This window comes from Moschus berezovskii, chromosome 13, assembly GCF_049115385.1.
Source record: "Moschus berezovskii isolate FMDL1 chromosome 13, NW_MosBer_1.0, whole genome shotgun sequence".
In the NCBI taxonomy this organism is placed as follows: domain Eukaryota; kingdom Metazoa; phylum Chordata; class Mammalia; order Artiodactyla; family Moschidae; genus Moschus; species Moschus berezovskii.
The window spans coordinates 48,366,894-48,386,504 of NC_142472.1; the positions used below are offsets into that span (position 1 = coordinate 48,366,894).

Genomic DNA, 19,611 nt, shown 5'->3' on the forward strand with positions numbered 1-19,611 from the left:
CTTGGTGATGCCATCAGCCATCTCATTCTCTGTCGTCCCCTTCTCCTCCTGCCCGCACTACCTCCCAGCATCAGAGTCTTTTCCAGTGAGTCAGCTCTTCACATGAGGTGGCCAAAGTATTGGAGTTTCAGCTTTAACATCAGTCCTTCCAAAGAACACCCAAGACTGATCTCCTTTAGGATGGACTGGTAGGATCTCCTTACAGTCCAAGGGACTCTCAAGAGTCTTCTCTAACACCACAGTTCAAAAGCATCAATTCTTCGGCGATCAGCTTTCTTCACAGTCCAACTCTCACATCCGTACATGACCACTGGAAAAACCATAGCCTTGACTAGATGGACCTTGGTTGACAAAGTAATGTCTCTGCTTTTTAGTATGCTCTGTAAGTTGGTCATAACTTTCCTTTCAAGGAGTAAGCGTCTTTTAATTTCATGGCTGCAATCAGCATCCGCAGTGATTTTGGAGCTCAAAAAAAAAAAAAGTCTGACACTGTTTCCACTCTTTCCCAATTTTTTTCCAATGAAGTGATGAGACCAGACGCCACGATCTTAGCTTTCTGAATGTTGAGCTTCAAGCCAACATTTTCACTCTCCTCTTTCACTTGCATCAAGAGGCTTTTTAGTTCCTCTTCACTTTCTGCCATAAGGGTGGTGTCATTCGCATATCTGAGGTTATTGATATGTCTCCTGGCAATCTTGATTCCAGCTTATGATTCTTCCAGCCCAGCGTTCCTCATGATGTACTCTGCATAGAAGTTAAATAAGCAGAATGACAATATACAGCCTTGATATACTACTTTTCCTATTTGGAACCAGTCTGTTGTTCCATGTCCAGTTCTAACTGTTGCTTCCTGACCTGCATACAGGTTTCTCAGGAGGCAGGTCAGGTGGTCTGAAGAAATTCCCATCTCTTTCAGAATTTTCCACAGTTTATTGTGATCCACACAGTCAAAGGCTTTGGCATAGTCAATGAAGGAGAAATCAATGATTTTCTATAACTCTCTTGCTTTTTCCATGATCCAGCAGATGTTGGCAATTTGATCTCTGGTGCCTCTGCCTTTTCCAAAACCAGCTTGAACATCTGAAAGTTCACGGTTCACGTATTGCTGAGGCCTGGCTTGGAGAATTCTGAGCATGACTTTAGTATCGTGTGTGATGAGTGCAGTTGTGCAGTAGTTTGAGCATTCTATGGCATTGCATTTCTTTGGGATTGGAATGAAGACTGACCTTTTCCAGTCCTGTGGCCACTGCTGAGTTTTCCAAATTTGCTGGCATAATGAGTGCAGCACTTTCACAGCATCATCTTTCAGGATTTGAAATAGCTCAACTGGAATTCCATCACCTCCACTAGCTTTGTTTGTAGTGAAGCTTTCTAAGGCCCACTTTACTTCACATTCCACTGTGGGCAGGAATCCCTTAAAAGAAATGGAGTAGCCATCATGGTCAACAAAAGAGTCCGAAATGCAGTACTTGGATGCAATCTCAAAAATGACGGAGTGATCTATGTTCATTTCCAAGGCAAACCATTCAATATCACGGTAATCCAAGCCTATGCCCCAACCAGTAATGCCGAAGAAGCTGAAGTTGGACAGTTCTATGAAAACCTACAAGACCTTTTAGAACTAACACCCAAAAAAGATGTCCTTTTCATTATAGGGGACTGGAATGCAAAAGTAGGAAGTCAAGAAACACCTGGTGTAACAGGCAAATTTGGCCTTGGAGCACAGAATGAAGCAGGGCAAAGGCTAATAGAGTTTTGCCAAGAAAATGCACTGGTTATAGCAAACACCCTCTTCCAACAACACAAGAGAAGACTCTACACATTGACATCACCATATGGTCAACACCAAAATCAGATTGATTATATTCTTTGCAACCAAAGATGGAGAAGCTGTATACGGTTAGCAAAAACAAGACCAAGAGCTGACTGTGGCTCAGATCATGAGCTCCTTATTGCCAAATTCAGACTTAAACTGAAGAAAGGAGGGAAGACCACTAGACCATTCAGATATGACCTCAATCAAATCCCTTATGATTATACAGTGGAAGTGAGAAATAGATTTAAGGGACTAGATCTGATAGATAGAGTGCCTGATGAACTATGGACGGAAGTTCGTGACATTGTACAGGAGACAGGGACCAAGACCATCCCCATGGAAAAGAAATGCAGAAGAGCGAAATGGCTGTCTGAGGAGGCCTTACAAATAGCTGTGAAAAGAAAAGAAGCGAAAAGCAAAGGAGAAAAGGAAAGATATAAGCATCTGAATGAAGAGTTCCAAAGACTAGCAAGGAAAGATAAGAAAGCCTTCCTCAGTGATCAATGCAAAGAAATAGAGGAAAACAACAGAATAGGAAAGACAAGAGGTCTCTTCAAGAAAATTAGAGATTCCAAGGGAACATTTCATGCAATGATGGGCTCAATAAGGGATAGAAATGTTATGCCCCTAACAGAAGCAGAAGATATTAAGAAGAGGTGGCAAGAATACACAGAAGAACTGTATAAAAAAAGATCTTCACGACCAAGATAATCATGATGGTGTGATCACTCACCTAGAGCCAGACATCTTGGGAATGATTTAGGACAGGTTTAATTCTCTCAGGGCTTATGGCCCTAGTCCCTTGTGATATGATTAGGCCCAGATATCTAACAAAGCTGAGCCTTTTCTCTTGATGCCTTGTAACCACAGCCTGCCAGAAAGTTTATGAAATCTTCTGAGGCTCATGAACAAGCTTCCTCTGTCTCAGCACAGAGCAAAATATCATCTATATATTGTAACACCACCGCTTCAGAACTATTAAAGTTTTGTAGATCCCATGACAAACTTTGTCCCAACAAGTGCGGACTGTCCCAAAATCCCTGGGGCAAAACTGTCCAGGTTAACTGAGAAGCTGGCTGTGTAGGGTCTTCAAAGGAAAATAGAAATTGACTTTTCTCTGCCAAAGGGACTGAATAGAAGGCATCTTTTAAATCAGTTACTGAGAAATATTTAGTTCATTCATGAATTTCAAACAATAGAGTATAAGGATTAGGCACCATGGGGTGGAAAGGAAATACAGCCTAATTTACTATTTGTTAATCTTGGACTAGTCTCTATTTACCATTTGATTTCTTTATACCCAGACTAGGAGTGTTGCATGGACTGTTACGGGGAACTAATAGTCCCTGTTCTTTTAAATTCTCAATGATAGGTTTTAACCCTTCTTTAACCTCAGGTTTCAGTGGATACTGTTTCTTATGTGGAAATTCCCGTGGTCATGTATGGATGTGAGAGTTGGACTGTGAAGAAAGCTGATCGCCGAAGAATCGATGCTTTTGAACTGTGGTGTTGGAGAAGACTCTTGAGAGTCCCTTATACTGCAAGGAGATCCAACCAGTCCATTCTAGAGGAGATCAATCCTGGATGTTCATTGGAGGGACTGATGCTAAAGCTGAAACTGCAATACTTTGGCCACCTCATGCGACGAGTTGACTCACTGGAAAAGACTCTGATGCTGGGAAAGGTTGGGGGCAGGAGGAGAAGGGGACGATGGAGAATGAGATGGCTGGATGGCATCACCGACTTTGTGGACATGAGTTTGAGTGTACTCCGGGAGTTGGTGATGGACAGGGAGGCCTGGCGTGCTGTGATTCATGGGGTCGCGGAGAGTCGGACATGACTGAGCGACTGAACTGTACTGTACTGTACTGTTTGAGGTTGACAACTACAGAATAGCATTTTGTGCTCGACCCACAGATTTTCCTTCAGCCCATAATCTAGGACTTACATTTTGTTCAATTAAAGGGAGAGACAGGGAGGGCTCCATACTCATGAAAGCAGAGGCATGGACCTTGCTCAGTATATCCCTCCCCAAAAGGGGTGAGGGAGACTCTGGAACAATCAGAAACTCGTGCGAAAATAGCACCGAATCCCAGTCACAACTGACAGAAACACTGAAGTAATACGTTTTGGCTCGTCCAGACAGTCTCATTACGGAAGAGGATCGGGAAGAAAGTGGGCCAAGGGCTTCAGTAAGCACAGAGTAAGTTGCCCTAGTGTCTGAAAGGAAATCGACTGATTGGCCTCCCACAGTTATTAATATCCGGGGTTCCTCAGGTGTAATTAGGACAGGAGCTTGTGTGGGGACTCCCGGGCACCTTCAGTCCTGATTATCTTGAGAGTCTGACCCGGAGACCTACGCCTCTGGGGGCAGTCTATCCTCCAGTGTGGTCCTTTGCAGACTGGACATGGTGCCGGGGGCAGCTTAAATGCCTGAGGGCAATCCCGCTTGAGGTGCCCCTCCTTTCCACAGTAATAGCAAGCCCATCCTTTTTCACCTGGGACCCTCTGGGCATTTTTCTCAGGCTGTTTACGAATGTTTTTTCATAGCCATTATGGAGGCTTCTGCCTTTTCCTTTGTCTTTTTCTGCCTTTCTTTCTTTTCCTCATATTCTCTACCATAATAGTCTGTCTGAGCCAGTTGTGACAGAGTATTTAAAGACTGATTTGGTCCATACGCCCATTTTAATAGCTTACGGCGGATATCTGGAGCTGACTGAGTGAGAAATTTATCCTTTATGATCACTTTTCCCTCTTCACTTATGGGATCAATCTCAGTGAATCTGCAAAAAGCTTCTCTCAGTCTATTTAGGAATTTACCAGGAGCTTCCTTCTCCTCCTGTTCTATGTCTGCCAATTTGCCATAGTTTAAAGGCTTAGCTTGTGCCTGTCTGAGTCCTTCAAGAATACATCTGACAAAATGACTCTGATCCCATCTTCCCTTAGCTGTATTGTAGTCCCAGTCTGGTTCTGTAATTGGGACCACTTGATTCCCAGTGGGGCGGGCTGCTATCTCGTCCTCCCTCTTCCCTCCTGATTCATTACCAAGCTATTCATCTCCATAAGCAACCGCTTTTCCCAAAACTCGACTCTTTGAGTTGGGAGTCAGTGTTTGTCCCAAGATATACATCACATCCTTCCAAGTAAGGTCATAATGCAGAGTAACATCTTTAAAAGCTTTAATATATTTTTCTAGGTCCTCTAAATAGTCTCCCAGATCCTCCTTGATTCTTTGTATTTCTTGATAAGAAAAAGGCTTATTAACTCCCATAGACTGATTATCTCTCCTGGTGGGTGCTTCATGAAGAGGCAACAACTTGTGTGGCTGTTCCTCAGTCTCTCTTACTGCTCTGTGCATATGATCCCAGGGACATATTGGAGAAACCTGCTTTTCTTTATCTCTTTGTCTCTTGTCCTCCATCTCATCTAGCAAAGTAGGAGGACAGGAGGGAGCTAAAGGAGTCACACCCAAATCTATACCCTTAGGACATAAATCTGGCATATTTCTCAGAGAGAAAAAGGGCAACACATATGCTACTTCTACACATTTCCCTTGTTTTTTACAGAACCGGTCTAATTGTAAAACAGTATTATACTTAAGAGAACTTCCAACAGGCCACCGTTCACTATCCTCCAATGGATACTGTGGCCATGCAGTATCACACAGGAAGACCAGGTGTCTTCTTTAAGCCCTGGGGATCAAATCTATCCCAGTTTTTCAGGATACAGTTCAAAGGAGTGAGACTGGAATTGTTAGCTCCCATCTGTAAGAGAGAAAAAAAGCAACCAGAGCCATCTTTCTACTGGAGGCGTCCCTCCCTGCTCTAGATGGGGGTGTAGACAGACCTTACACCAAAGCTTTTCTTTCCTGGTCGGACTTAATCTATCCCTTACCAACGCAGGCACCGTACTCGTCCCTCCCGGTTCTACCACTGAGATGGGATGGGGATGTACCAGGGGTAGACCTGATGGCATCCCTAATTGACATCCAGCTCTTCACCATTACCTCTGATGCCACCCAGGGTGCAATCAGAGTAACCTTCCGAAATACCTGCCAGGCTAAGACCGCTGGGGACACCGTTCGTCACCTGAGTGCCTGTGCACGATCCTGAGTATATTCCTGACCACAATAAGACCAATACGAACATAAAACCAAGATGTTTCTTCCAAGCGTCACCACACCAGTATAAGAGTCTACTCTGGTCCACTAAGAGCCAGCATTAGCAAAGGAAAAAAAAACCCATTGTAATTACAATCTGAGTAACCTTTAAACTCAGAGATGCTCTTGTAGCTAGAGCTACATCTAATGTCCAAACTTTCGATTCCTAGCGAGGCTAGGAGCTTCCTGACTACCAATCCAAGTTTGGGACCTAAGTCATAGTACACAGTAACAGCATAGATCACAAGTCTCTTGAAAGTCTATCATCTGACAAATTAGGTTAGTACTTCTAATTTCCAATGAGTTATGAAATGGTCAAAGAGACTGAAAAATTTGACCGAGAAAGGAAAGTTTGGTCCATATGCTTTGCCCATTTCTGACCATTTCCGGAAGGAGACATTGGGTGCCTCTTGGCATTGGCAGTCGGTAAACCCCCAACAAGTTTCTGTCGTAAGCCATATAAGATCACCACGGAACCGCAGAGCAGGGCTCCTCACTTGCTTCACGCAGAGCGTTTCATTCATTCACACAAGCACACCGTATAGTTAGTAAAGTACAGCAGAAAACGTGTTCACTAGGAAGAACTAGAGCTCTAAGCATCCTTACCTTGTCCTGAAGAATCCTGGAGGAGCCCCCAAGATGAAAGGTTGTTGCTGAATCATGCAAAGACACCAGAATTCTTGGCCTCCAGAGGAGAAGAACTCAGTCTGGGTCCAAAGACGGGGCTTGATCCCTCGGAGTTTTTGTGTAATAAAGTTTTATTAAAGTATAAGGGAGAAAGAGAAAGCGTCTGACATAGACATCAGAAGGGGGTAGAAAGAGTACCCCCAAAATCACTATCTTTATCTTATTAACCCTTGTATATGTGTGTAACTGTTTTTTTAATTTTAATTGGAGGCTAATTACTTTACATTATTGTATTGGTTTTGCCATACATTGACATGAATCTGTCCCGGGTGTACATGTGTTCCCCAACTTGAACCCCCCTCCCACCTCCCTCCCCAGACTTTGTTAGTTTCTTTCTTTTTTTTTTTAACATAATTTAAGATTATTTTATTTCCTTACAAGAGGAACTTTTTAACAAATGTTACAGGTGTCAATCAACCCTTGTTCAAAATTGGGCACACATTAAATCTAGCATTATGGGAGTTTTATTTGATAGTGAACTTTTAGCTACTTATGCAAATGCCAAGAGATACTGCACAAAACATCCACAGTAATTTTTTTCATCTTTTTTTGAATTGTTCACAAACATTTCCTACATAGTACCCAACATACAACAGAGAAATGGTACATCTTTTTCTTTCAATTTGCATACAGAGGAAAAACAAGAATATATACATACAGATGTATACATTTTACAGAGTTTAGCTAAGAGACACAACCAATCTGATAGCTTAAATCTATAGGTGAGAAATTATCTAATAAAAACAATCAGAATTTATCATTAGTCACTTCGATAACCAAGTATTATTCTGATTAATAAAGCTTGCTATTAAGCTTCTGGTATATACTTATACCACTATTCCATCAAATGTGTTGCTCCCCACCTTGATTTTTCACAAACAGAAAATCATTGCAAAGTAGGGACAAGTATTTGCAAAAACAAACAAAAATCCCCAGCTTATTATAAGCATGAATGTGTGGTTGAATTTCCTCCCAAGCAATGGGCTTTCAAATTGTTAAGAATCATCAGAACTGAGTATGTCAAGATATTTTGCCTAAGTCCAAGAAGAGATGCCATTTATTTATATCCAAAAGAAGGCTGATAATTAAACTTAGAGTTCCATTTGGGGGTAGGTTGGGGGAATTCAGCCATTTGGAAAATGACCATCTTTTAAAAAAATGACCACCAAAAACAGGTTCACTAAATTTATTTTAAAAATCATAAAATGTTTCTTACAAAAGAGCATTACATTCTGCACACTGCTCTGAATAGAAGCCAGAGACATATGGACTACTGTTACTTTTCCTCCTTGTCCCACCACCCCAAATGTTACAGTGACCATAAAGCAAAATGTTCACAATAATTACATGTGTGGGGTTAGGGACCTCTTTAAACCACCAACAATGAACAAAAATTAAAATTCACACACTGTGCTGCTGTTCCAAAATTTCAATGTTAGTTTTTGGGCACCCTCCCCCACTCCCAACCCTGCTTGTAAGGAACTAAAATATTACATCTGGTGAATAGCAAAGATTTTACTACATCTCAATTGCAGAACACCTATGAAGCAGAGGAATGTTGGCTTTTTAAACAGAAGCAGACTTAAAAAAACAAAGATGCAGGACTCCTTCAGTTCTTCACTGCTGCTGCTGCTGCTAAGTCGCTTCAGTCTGTCTGACTGTGGGTGACCCCATAGACGGCAGCCCACCGGGCTCCTCTGTCCACAGGATTCTCTAGACAAGAGTACTGGAGTGGGTTGCCATTTCCCTTTCCATCAGTTCTTCACTAGTCTTAGAAAAACATTCCAGAATACTGCTTCGAACTGATCTGCAGCAAATACTGTGCATTCTGTATCTGGTCCTGTGTTCCTATAATGGTAGTGATCTGATCTTTGGATCCTTCTAAAGGCATTGCCAGGAGAAATATCAATAACCTCAGATATGCAGATGACACTACCCTTATGGCAGAAAGTGAAGAGGAACCCAAAGGCCTCTTGATGAAAGTGAAAGAGGAGAGTGAAAAGTTTGGCTTAAAGCTCAACATTCAGAAAACGAAGATCATGGCATCTGGTCCCATCACTTCATGGAAAATAGATGGGGAAACAGTGAAAACAGTGTCAGACTTTATTTTTTGGGGCTCCAAAATCACTGCAGATGCTGATTGCAGCCATGAAGTTAAAAGACGCTTACTCCTTGGAAGGAAAGTTATGACCAACCTAGATAGCATATTAAAAAGCAGAGACATTACTTTGCCAACCAAGGTCCATCTACTCAAGGCTATGTTTTTTCCTGTGGTCATGTATGGATGTGAGAGTGGGACTGTTAAGAAAGTTGATGGCCGAAGAATTGATGATTTTGAACTGCGGTGCTGGAGAAGACTCTTGAGAGTCCCTTGGACTGCAAGGAGATCCAACCAGTCCATTCTAAAGGAGATCAATCCTGGGTGTTCATTGGAAGGACTGATGCTAAAGCTGAAAGAAACTGCAATATGTTGGCCACCTCATGCGACGAGTTGACTCACTGGAAAAGACTCTGATGCTGGGAGGGATTGAGGGTGGGAGGAGAAGGGGACGACAGAGAATGAGATGGCTGGATGGCATCACCGACTCGATGGACATGAGTTTGAGTGAACTCCGGGAGTTGGTGATGGACAGGGAAGCCTGGCGTGCTGTGATTCATGGGGTCGGAAAGAGTCGGACACAACTGAGCTACTGAACTGACCTGAACTGAAAAGCTCTTCAATTTTGATCAAAGCTTTTGACTCATGACAGATTTCTTTAATCAGCTTACCACCTTTGCCAATAAGATCCAGTCAAATCTTTGGAAATAGTTACTTGTGTAGTAATAATAGGTCCACCAAGATCACCATATGAGGCACGACCCCCTGAATAGGAATAATCATATCCAGAGCCACCCTGTGGTTCAGAAGCCATCTGCCACTATGATGGGCTCCATGTACCTATCGCAGAGTCCCAGGTTTCATCAGCACTGAAACCAACCATGCCATGGTAACGGTCTCCATGTCTTCCTCTTCTGTAATAGGCCATTAGATCTCTTCTTCTAGGTGGTGGTGGTGGTGGAAGAGGAAAATTCCAAGCTCTACTACCGCCCGGCCACCTCGTCCAGGAGGGGGTGGAGGAGGTTCTTGACGAGGTCTCATATCATCATAATCTCTTCTGGAGGGAGGCATGAACCCCCACCCAGACAAGCTGGCATTCCATCAAAGCCACCTCTTCCCTGAATGGGAATTCCCACAGGACATCCACGATGGTCATCAAACATCATTGTAAAACCACCATAATCATAGATTTCATCATAAAAATTGGGATCGTGAGGCTTAGCTTGTCATTTGATGGGAGACTCAGATATAAGATCAAGGATGATCTTTATGCATTCTCCAAACCTATCATGTTTTCCTCCAATAAGAATGACTCTGTCAGTAGATGGAGAACATCATTCCTGGAAAAGCTTGACTATTGTCTGAGTTTTCTCTCAAAGTTCTTTGATTTTAGCACCTTTGACTCCATTAATTCCTTCTGCCGGGCTCTGATGAATCAACAGTCTCATCTCACAGTCAAAGTTGCTTCCTTTGTAGTGTTTGCAATTTAAGCATTCCACAAAATCAGGTTCAAACTGGAGCTGGCTGGTTGCAGTGGGTGATGGCAACTGCAGGCCGTCTTCCAAGGTAGGGATGATTTTCTTCAGAATTTCTCCAATCGTTTCAATATTAGCACTGATACTCAGTTTGTGCTGGGGATCACTGCTGTCTGGGACTGAAACACTGGCATTGTACTCTGTACAGACAGCCTTAATATTCTTGCCTCCTTTTCCTATCACTGCCCCAGCATTCTTGCTCTGAAGCAGAATGCAAAATTCAACCATCTCATCAGTGTTTCTAGATCTTTTATTTTTTTTTAATTTATTCTTTTCTTTTTTTTATTGGAGGCTAATTACTTTACAATAGTATATTGGTTGGTTTTGCCATACACTGACATGAAGCCACCCCGGGTGTACATGTGTTCCTCTTCATGAACCCCCCTCCCACCTCCCTCCTCCCCTTATCCTCCCTCCATGTCATCCCCGTGCACTAGCACCAAGCATCCTGTATCATGCGTCAAACCTGGACTGGTGATTCGTTTCACATATGAAAATATACATGTTTCAATGCCATTCTCCCAAATCATCCAACCCTGACCTCTCCCACAGAGTCCAAAAGACTGTTCTATACATCTTTGTCTCTTTTGCTGTCTCGTATACAGGGTTATCATCACCATCTTTCTAAATTCCATATATTTGCATTAGTATACTGTATCGGTGTTTTTCTTTCTGGCTTACTTCACTCTGTATAATAGGCTCCAGTTTCATCCACCTCATTAGAACTGATTCAAATGTATTCTTTTTAATGGCTGAGTAATACGCCATTGTGTATATGTACCAAAGCTTTCTTATCCATTAGTCTGCAGATAGACATCTAGGTTGCTTCCATGTCCTGGTTATTATAAACAGTGCTGCAATGAACATTGGAGTACATGTGTCTCTTTCAATTCTGGTTTCCTTGGTGTGTATGCCTAGGAGTGCGATTGCTGGGTCGTATGGCAGTTCTATTTCCAGTTTTTTAAGAAATCTCCACACTGTTCTCCATAGTGGCTGTACTAGTTTGCGTTCCCACCAACAGTGTAGGAGGGTTCCCTTTTAAAAGCTTGTTCCTCTTCCACATCTTCAGCAGGGCATTTACCAAATTCGACACTGGTTTTGGTAAAGGTTTCCTCTATTCATTTTCCATTTTCTTATATTCAAGTGACACACCAATCAGTTATTAAATATATCTTTCCAGGGAAGAACTGAAGTGTTCTGGGTGGGACCAATTGACACCCTAGTGCTGTAGTAGCCCTGCAAGGCTACCGTCCCTGTGCCACAGTGCTTCCTCAACCGGTCATTGAGAGACAGAGAACATAGTTTCTAGCTTTTATTTACTTTATATAGCTCTAATAACTCTATTGGTTAGTGTGTTCAGTTAATATTCTCTTTGTGACAATGTATATGCCTTGTCTTATGATATCACACTGGGGAATTATTCCCTAATGAAATGTGTCTATCCTACAATATAATTAAACAAGAGATGCAATTATCTTATAGAAGTCCATTTAAATATACCAATTTTGTATACTTTCATCTAAATTCCATTGACTTTTATACCTTTAACTTTAGGTTTCTTTAGGATCTGATCAACATGTTTTTTTTTCTTAGAGGAGGAGTTTTAGAAAAATTTTGTTGTTGTTTCTGTTGCTGTTCCCTGTCCATTTTATCTACTTTTAAATAAAAAGCTCTGGGATCCCCAGAATGTCATTGAACCAAGGAGCCCAGGCCCTTTGGCCTAACTGTTATACTAAATAATTGCTTGCCAGATATCTCAGTGTAAATTTTTCTAGCCCTTTTAAGCATATATTTAAAAACTGGGGTAAATTGAAAGACTTGCTTGGCTTTTAACACTGGGGACCAGTAGCTGGTCCCTTTTAGCCTATTTAACCTGAAGTAGTGTAGTAATATCAAATTTTGTTTTAATCACATAAATGTCCATTTTATTTATCCCATTCTAGATAGCCATTCAAAGATTTCTTTATTTGTTTGAGATAACTCCTTTTAAGAAAGTTCTACCTTGTTGGAAATTATAGCCAGACTTACCTTGCAAGTTTTTTCCTGTTGACATTATAATTATTTTAATGCTCTTACCATTCAAAAAATGAAGACCATGGTGTCCAGTCATATCACATCATGGCAAATAGGTGGTGGAAATGTGAAAACTGTCAGATTTCACTTTCTCAGGCTCCAAAATCAATGTGGATGGTGACTGCAGTCACAAAATTAAAAGATGTTTGCTCCTTGTAAGAATAACTATGATAAACCTAGACAGTGTATTAAAAAGCAGAGACATCACTTTGTCAACAAAGGTCTATATAGTCAAAGCTGTTTTTTTCTAGTAGTCATGTATGGATGTGAGAGTTGAACCATAAAGAAAACTGAGTGCCTAAGAAATTATGCTTTCAAATTGTGGTTCTGGAGAAGACTTTTGCGAGTCCCTTCGACAGCAAGGAGATCAAAGCAATCAATCCTAAAGGAAATCAGTCGTGAATATTCATTGGAAGGACTTATGCTGAAGCTGAAATTCCAATACTTTGGGGACCTGATAGGAAGGGCCAACTCATTGTAAAACACCGTGATGCTGGGAAAAATAGACAGCAAGAGGAGAAGGAAGCCACAGAGGACAAGATGGTTGGGTGGCATCACTGACTCAATAAACATGAATCTGAGCAAACTCAGGGAGAAAGTGAAGGATAGGGAAGCCTGGAGTGCTGCATTTCATGGGGTCACAGACAGTCAGACCAGACTCAGCAACTGAGCAACAGTAAATGTTCTTATTGACATCTGTAAGAAACATTGAGGGACTTTGCAGGTGGCACTAGTGGTAAAGAACCACCTATCAATGCTGGAGACATAAGAGACATAGGTTTGATCCCTGGGTTGGGAAGATCCCGTGGAGAAAGAAATGACAACCCATCTCAGTATACTTGCCTGGAGAATCCCATGGACAAGGAGTCTGGTGGGTTACAGTCCATGGAATAGCAAAGAGTCAGGCATGACTGAGCAACTAACACTGACACTGTCAAGATCAATTGAGGAGAAGAAAGGCCCCGGCGGCGCAGACGCGACGTGAGAGACGCCGGCCCCGGCGCAACGAACCACGAAAAAAGAGGTGTGGCCGTGAGGAGCTACCCCACGCCTGAAGCCAGGGCCGGCGGCCGAGAGGAGCTACCTCACGTCCAGCAGGCGGTGGCTGCGCGGGCGCAGGAGGGCCGAGAGGAGCTACTCCGCGTTCATGGTCGGGGGGGCGGCCTTGAGGAGATACCCCTCGTTCAAGGTAAGGTACAGCGGCTGCACTTTGCTGGAGCGGCTGTGAAGAGATTTTCCACGACCAAGGTAAGAGAAACCCAAATAAGACGTAGGTATTACTAGGGGGCGTCAGAGGGCAGACACACTGAAATCATAATCACAGGAAACTAGTCGATCTGATCACATGGACCACAGCCGAATGTGGTCCACTGGAGAAAGGAATGGCAAACCACTTCAGTATACTTGCCTTGAGAACCCCATGAACAGCAACAAAGGGCAAAATGATAGGATACTGAATGAGAAATTCCCCAGGTCGGTAGGTGCCCAGTATGCTACTGGAGCTCAGTGGAGAAATAACTATAGAAGGAATAAAGGGATGGAGCAGGAGCAAAAGCAAAACCAATACCCAGTTGTGGATATGACTGATGATAGAAGCAAGGTCCGGTGCTGTAAAGAGCAATATTGCATAGGAACCTGGAATGTTAGGTCCATGAATCAAGGCAAATTGGAAGTGGTCGAACGGGAGATGGCAAGAGTGAACGTCGACATTCTAGGAATCAGTGAATTAAAATGGACTGGAATGGGTGAATTTAACTCGGATGACCATTATATCTACTACTGTGGGCAGGAAACCCTTAGAAGAAATGGAGTAGCCATCATGGTCAACAAAAGAGTCCAAAATGCAGTACTTGGATGCAATCTTAAAAACGACAGAATGATTTCTGTTCGTTTCCAAGGCAAACCATTCAATATTACAGTAATCCAGGCCTAGGCCCCAACCAGTAATGCTGAAGAAGCTGAAGTTAATCGGTTCTATGAAGACCTACAAGACCTTTTAGAACTAACACCCAAAAAAGATGTCTTTTTCATTATAGGGGACTGGAATGCAAAAGTAGGAAGTCAAGAAACACCTGGAGTAACTGGCAAATTTGTCCTTGGAGCACGGAATGAAACAGGGCAACGGCTAATAGAGTTTTGTCAAGAGAATGCACTGGTCATAGCAAACACCCTCTTCCAACAACACAAGAGAAGACTCTACACATGGACATCACCAGATGGTCAACACCGAAATCAGATTGATTATATTCTTTGCAACCAAAGATGGAGAAGCTGTATACAGTTAGTGAAATCAAGACCAGGAGCTGACTGTGGCTCAGATCATGAACTCCTTATTGCGAAATTCAGACTTAAATTGAAGAAAGCAGGGAAAACCACTAGACCATTCAGATATGACCTCAATCAAATCCCTTATGATTATACAGTGGAAGTGAGGAATAGATTTAAGGGACTAGATCTGATAGATAGAGTGCCTGATGAACTCTGGACGGAGGTTTGTGACATTGTACAGGAGACAGGGACCAAGACCATCCCCATGGAAAAGAAATGCAGAAGAGCGAAATGGCTGTCTGAGGAGGCCTTACAAATAGCTGTGAAAAGAAGAGAGGTGAAAAGCAAAGGAGAAAAGGAAAGATATAAGCATCTGAATGCAGAGTTCCAAAGAATAGCAAGGAGAGATAAGAAAGTCTTCCTCAGTGATCAATGCAAAGAAATAGAGGAAAACAACAGAATAGGAAAAACAAGAGACCTCTTCAAGAAAATTAGAGATTCCAAGGGAACATTTCATGCAAAGATGGGCTCGATAAAGGACAGAAATGGTATGGACCTAACAGAAGCAGAAGATATTAAGAAGAGGTGGCAGGAATACACAGAAGAACTGTACAAAAAAAATCTTCACGACCAAGATAGTCACGATAATGTGATCACTGACCTAGAGCCAGACATCTTAGAATGTGAAGTCAAGTGGGCCTTAGAAAGCATCACTACGAACAAACCTAGTGGAGGTGATGGAATTCCAGTTGAGCTATTTCAAGTCTTGAAAGATGATGCTGTGAAAGTGCTGCACTCAATATGCCAGCAGATTTGGAAAACTCAGCGCTGGCCACAAGACTGGAAGAGGTCAGTCTTCATTCCAATCCCAAAGAAAGGCAATGCAAAGAATGCTCAAACTACCGCACAATTGCCCTCATCTCACACGCTAGTAAATTCATGCTCAAAATTCTCCAAGCCAGGCTTCAACAGTATGTAAACCGTGAACTCCCAGATGTTCAAGCAGGTTTTAGAAAAGGCAGAGGCACCAGAGATCAAATTGCCAACATCCGCTGGATCATGGAGAAAGCAAGAGAGTTTCAGAAAAACATCTATTTCTGCTTCATTGACTATGCCAAAGCCTTTGACTGTGTCGATCACAATAAACTGTGGAACATTCTGAAAGAGATGGGAATCCCAGACCACCTGACCTGCCTCTTGAAAAACCTGTATGCAGGTCAGGAAGCAACAGTTAGAACTGGACATGGAACAACAGACTGGTTCCAAATAGGAAAAGGTGTACGTCAAGGTTGTATATTGTCACCTTGCTTATTTAACTTATATGCAGAGTACATCATGAGGAACGCTGGGCTGGAAGAAGCACAAGCTGGAATCAAGATTGCTGGGAGAAATATCAATAACCTCAGATTGAAGATGACACTACCCTTATGGCAGAAAGTGAAGAGGAACTCAAAAGCCTCTTGATGAAAGTGAAAGAGGAGAGTGAAAAGGTTGGCTTGAAGCTCAACATTCAGAAAAATAAGATCATGGCATCTGGTCCCATCAATTCATGGGAAATGGATGGAAAACAGTGGAAACAGTGTCAGACTTTATTTTTTTGGGCTCCAAAATCACTGCTGATGCTGATTGCAGCCATGAAATTAAAAGACGCTTGCTCCTTGGAAGGAAAGTTATGACCAACCTTGATAGTATATTAAAAAGCAGAGACATTACTTTGCCAACCAAGGTCTGTCTAGTCAAGGCAATGGTTTTTCCCGTGGTCATGTATGGATGTGAGAGTGGGACTGTGAAGAAAGCTGATCGCCGAAGAATCGATGCTTTTGAACTGTGGTGTTGGAGAAGACTCTTGAGAGTCCCTTATACTGCAAGGAGATCCAACCAGTCCATTCTAAAGGAGATCAATCCTGGATGTTCATTGGAGGGACTGATGCTAAAGCTGAAACTGCAATACTTTGGCCACCTCATGCGACGAGTTGACTCACTGGAAAAGACTCTGATGCTGGGAAAGGTTGGGGGCTGAAGGAGAAGGGGATGACGGAGAATGAGATGGCTGGATGGCATCACCGACTTTGTGGACATGAGTTTGAGTGTACTCCGGGAGTTGGTGATGGACAGGGAGGCCTGGTGTGCTGTGATTCATGGGGTCGCGGAGAGTCGGACACGACTGAGCGACTGAACTGAACTGAAAGACCACAAAGGAAGCTTCCTAAACTAGTTCTTACTCCTCTTAAACAATAGGTTTTTGTTCGTTTGTTTTGTTTTTGAAATAAAGCTGTTTATAATGTCAGCACTCTAGATTCACTAATTAGTTTCTCCAATTTTAAAGGATTCATCATTTGGTTATCAATAAAGGGTGCATCAATAGTGCTTAAAACCATTAAGACACAAAAAGATTGCTCCATAAGTGAGTGGCGGAGGATGTAACCTAAATCCAGAGAATTTACTCTCAAAAATAATATGGCAAAAGCCAAGTTTTCAAAAACATAAACAAATAAAACACACAAATACAAAATGTCCTGGGAAGATCTATTAGAACATTTTCAACTCAAAGACAGCAAAAAATGGAAGTTTCCCCCTAGAAGGACTTTGTTTAAGGTATTATTGGCTTTTAGCCTTAACTGCACAGGCAATGAAAGAGTCCACTTAAGTTTTAGGGTGAGAGTTCCTTTAATTTCCAATTGAGTAAATAGTTGTAAGTTTTGGATGTACATTTACTTAGCTGGGGTATCGCCAATTTCTTGTTCCTTTTTCTTTTATTTAAACACCTTGATTTCCCATCTGAAATCAGTTTGTGGAGATAAAAATTGCTAGTGACAACAGTGTGGTGGGCCAGTGTGTGCTGCTTGAGAGCTTAACTTCTCTGGTTTTGCCCCAGAGTTGAATTAGCCCCATATTACATGCCTTGGATCTCTCACTGGAGTATAAGACTTCCATGGTCAATCCTTGTGTGAATTTCTGGTTGAGTAGTTTGTTAATTACATGAGTGAGTTTCCCTATAGGAACAAGCCAAGCCATGTGAGGGCTTGCCTCTACCAAATTTCTCAAGCACCTGAGAGAGCCATTGCCAGTCAGGAGGAGAGAATCTCTTCTTCAGAGATCAGAAGGTCTCGTAATATTTGTTTTATTTTGAAAAACTCTATTAAGGTAGCCAACTCAAGGAAAAAATGACAGGCCAGTCTTCCCCCAAATAACTCAGTCCCAACTTGCTCAGTGTTTAACTGGGCAAGTCTTCCCAGTTTCTAAACTAAGGCTAACCACTAAGTATCCAAACTGAATCTTTCCAGTGCCTTAACCCTGAGGAACATCTGGTCAGCTCCTAAACTGAGCAGAGCTTCCCAGTCCTTCAACTGAGGATATCCCACCCACTGTCTATACTGAGAAATCCTGATACAATTTCTCAATAACAAATTTCAAGGATAACTGATTTCCCCAATGAATAAAACTCAGGATCATCAACCAATATAGGAGATCCAAGAACTAGGAGAGACTCACTGAAATCCTTCTGGACTCCCTAAGGTGATGTATGGGCACAAGAGGCCTCTGCTGGTACCAAGGCTCTGAATCTTCATAAAGTTCAGAGAGAGGGGAGGAGTCTACTCTGGGTCCCTTCATGGTCACCAAAAATGTTGACTTAAAAACAGAAAGTTATGTTTTTATTTTTAGGACTTTAAGTCCAAGAGATAGCATTTCAAGTACCCCTGAGATAAGTACCTCTTCTCCAAGGAGGCATGGGGAAGAGTCAGATTATATAGAGGACTGAAACCACAGGTAGTCCAAACATCAAAAGATTATTGTTAATTAATGAAACCTCTATGCAGGACAAGAAGCAATAGTTAGAAACAGATGTGAAACAAGGCTATATATTATAACCCTGCTTATTTTACTTATATGAAGGGTATATCATGTGAAATGTCAACGTGGATGACTCACAGACTGGAATCAACATTGACGGGAAAGATATCAATAACCTCATATACGCATATGATACCACTTAATGGCAGAAGGTGAAGAAAAACTAAAGAGACTCCAAATGAAGGTGAAAGAGAAGAGTGAAAAGGCTGGCTTAAAATTCAACATTCAAAATATGAAGATCATGACATCTGGTCCCATCACTTCATGACAAAGCTTTTGGGGAAAAGAGACAGACTTTGTTTTCTTGGGCTCCAAAATCAATATGTATGGTGACTGCAGCCACAAAATTTAAAGACACTTGTACCTTGAAAGAAAATGTAGGAGAAAACTAGACAGTGTATTAAAAAGCAGAGATATCACTTTCCTTACAAAAGTCCATCTAGTCAAAGCTACGATTTTTCAGTAGTCATGTGTGGATGTGAGAATTAGAGCCATAAAGAAGGCTGAGTGAGTGAGTGAGTGAAAGTCACTCAGTCATGTTCGACTCTTTGTGACCCCATGGACTATACAGACTAAAGTCCATGGAATTCTCCAGGCCAGAACATTGGAGTGGGTGACCTTTTCCTTCTCCAGGGGATCTTCCCAACCTGGGATCAAACCCAGGTCTCCTGCATTGCAGGCAGATTATTCACCAGCTGAGCCACATGGGAAGAAAACTGAGCACCTAAGAATTGATGCTTTAGAAAGGTGGTGCTGGAGAAGACTCTTGAGAGTCCCTTGAACAATAAGGAGATCAATCAATCAATCCTAAAGGAAATCAACCCTGAATATTCATTTCAAGGACTGATGCTGAAGCTGAAACTGAAGCTTCAATACTTTGGCCACCTGATGCAAAGACCTGACTAATTGGAAAAGACCCTGATTTTGGAAAAGATTGAAAGCAGGAGGAGAAGGGAGTGACAGAGGAGCAAACTGTTGATTGACATCACTGACTAACTGGACATGAGTTTGAGCAAGCTCCAGGAGTTAATGAGGGACAGAGAAGCCTGGTGTTCTATAGTCCATGGGGTTGCAAAGAGTCAGGCACAACTTAGTGACTGAAACACATCACCAGCAACAAAAG

At 42.2% G+C, this 19,611-nt stretch overlaps 1 pseudogene; it reads right to left on the minus strand.

Annotated features, from left to right (window-relative positions):
- Positions 1-8,433: 8,433 nt before the first annotated feature.
- LOC129556558 (heterogeneous nuclear ribonucleoprotein K-like) lies at positions 8,434-12,348 on the minus strand (annotated as a pseudogene).
- Positions 12,349-19,611: the final 7,263 nt, after the last annotated feature.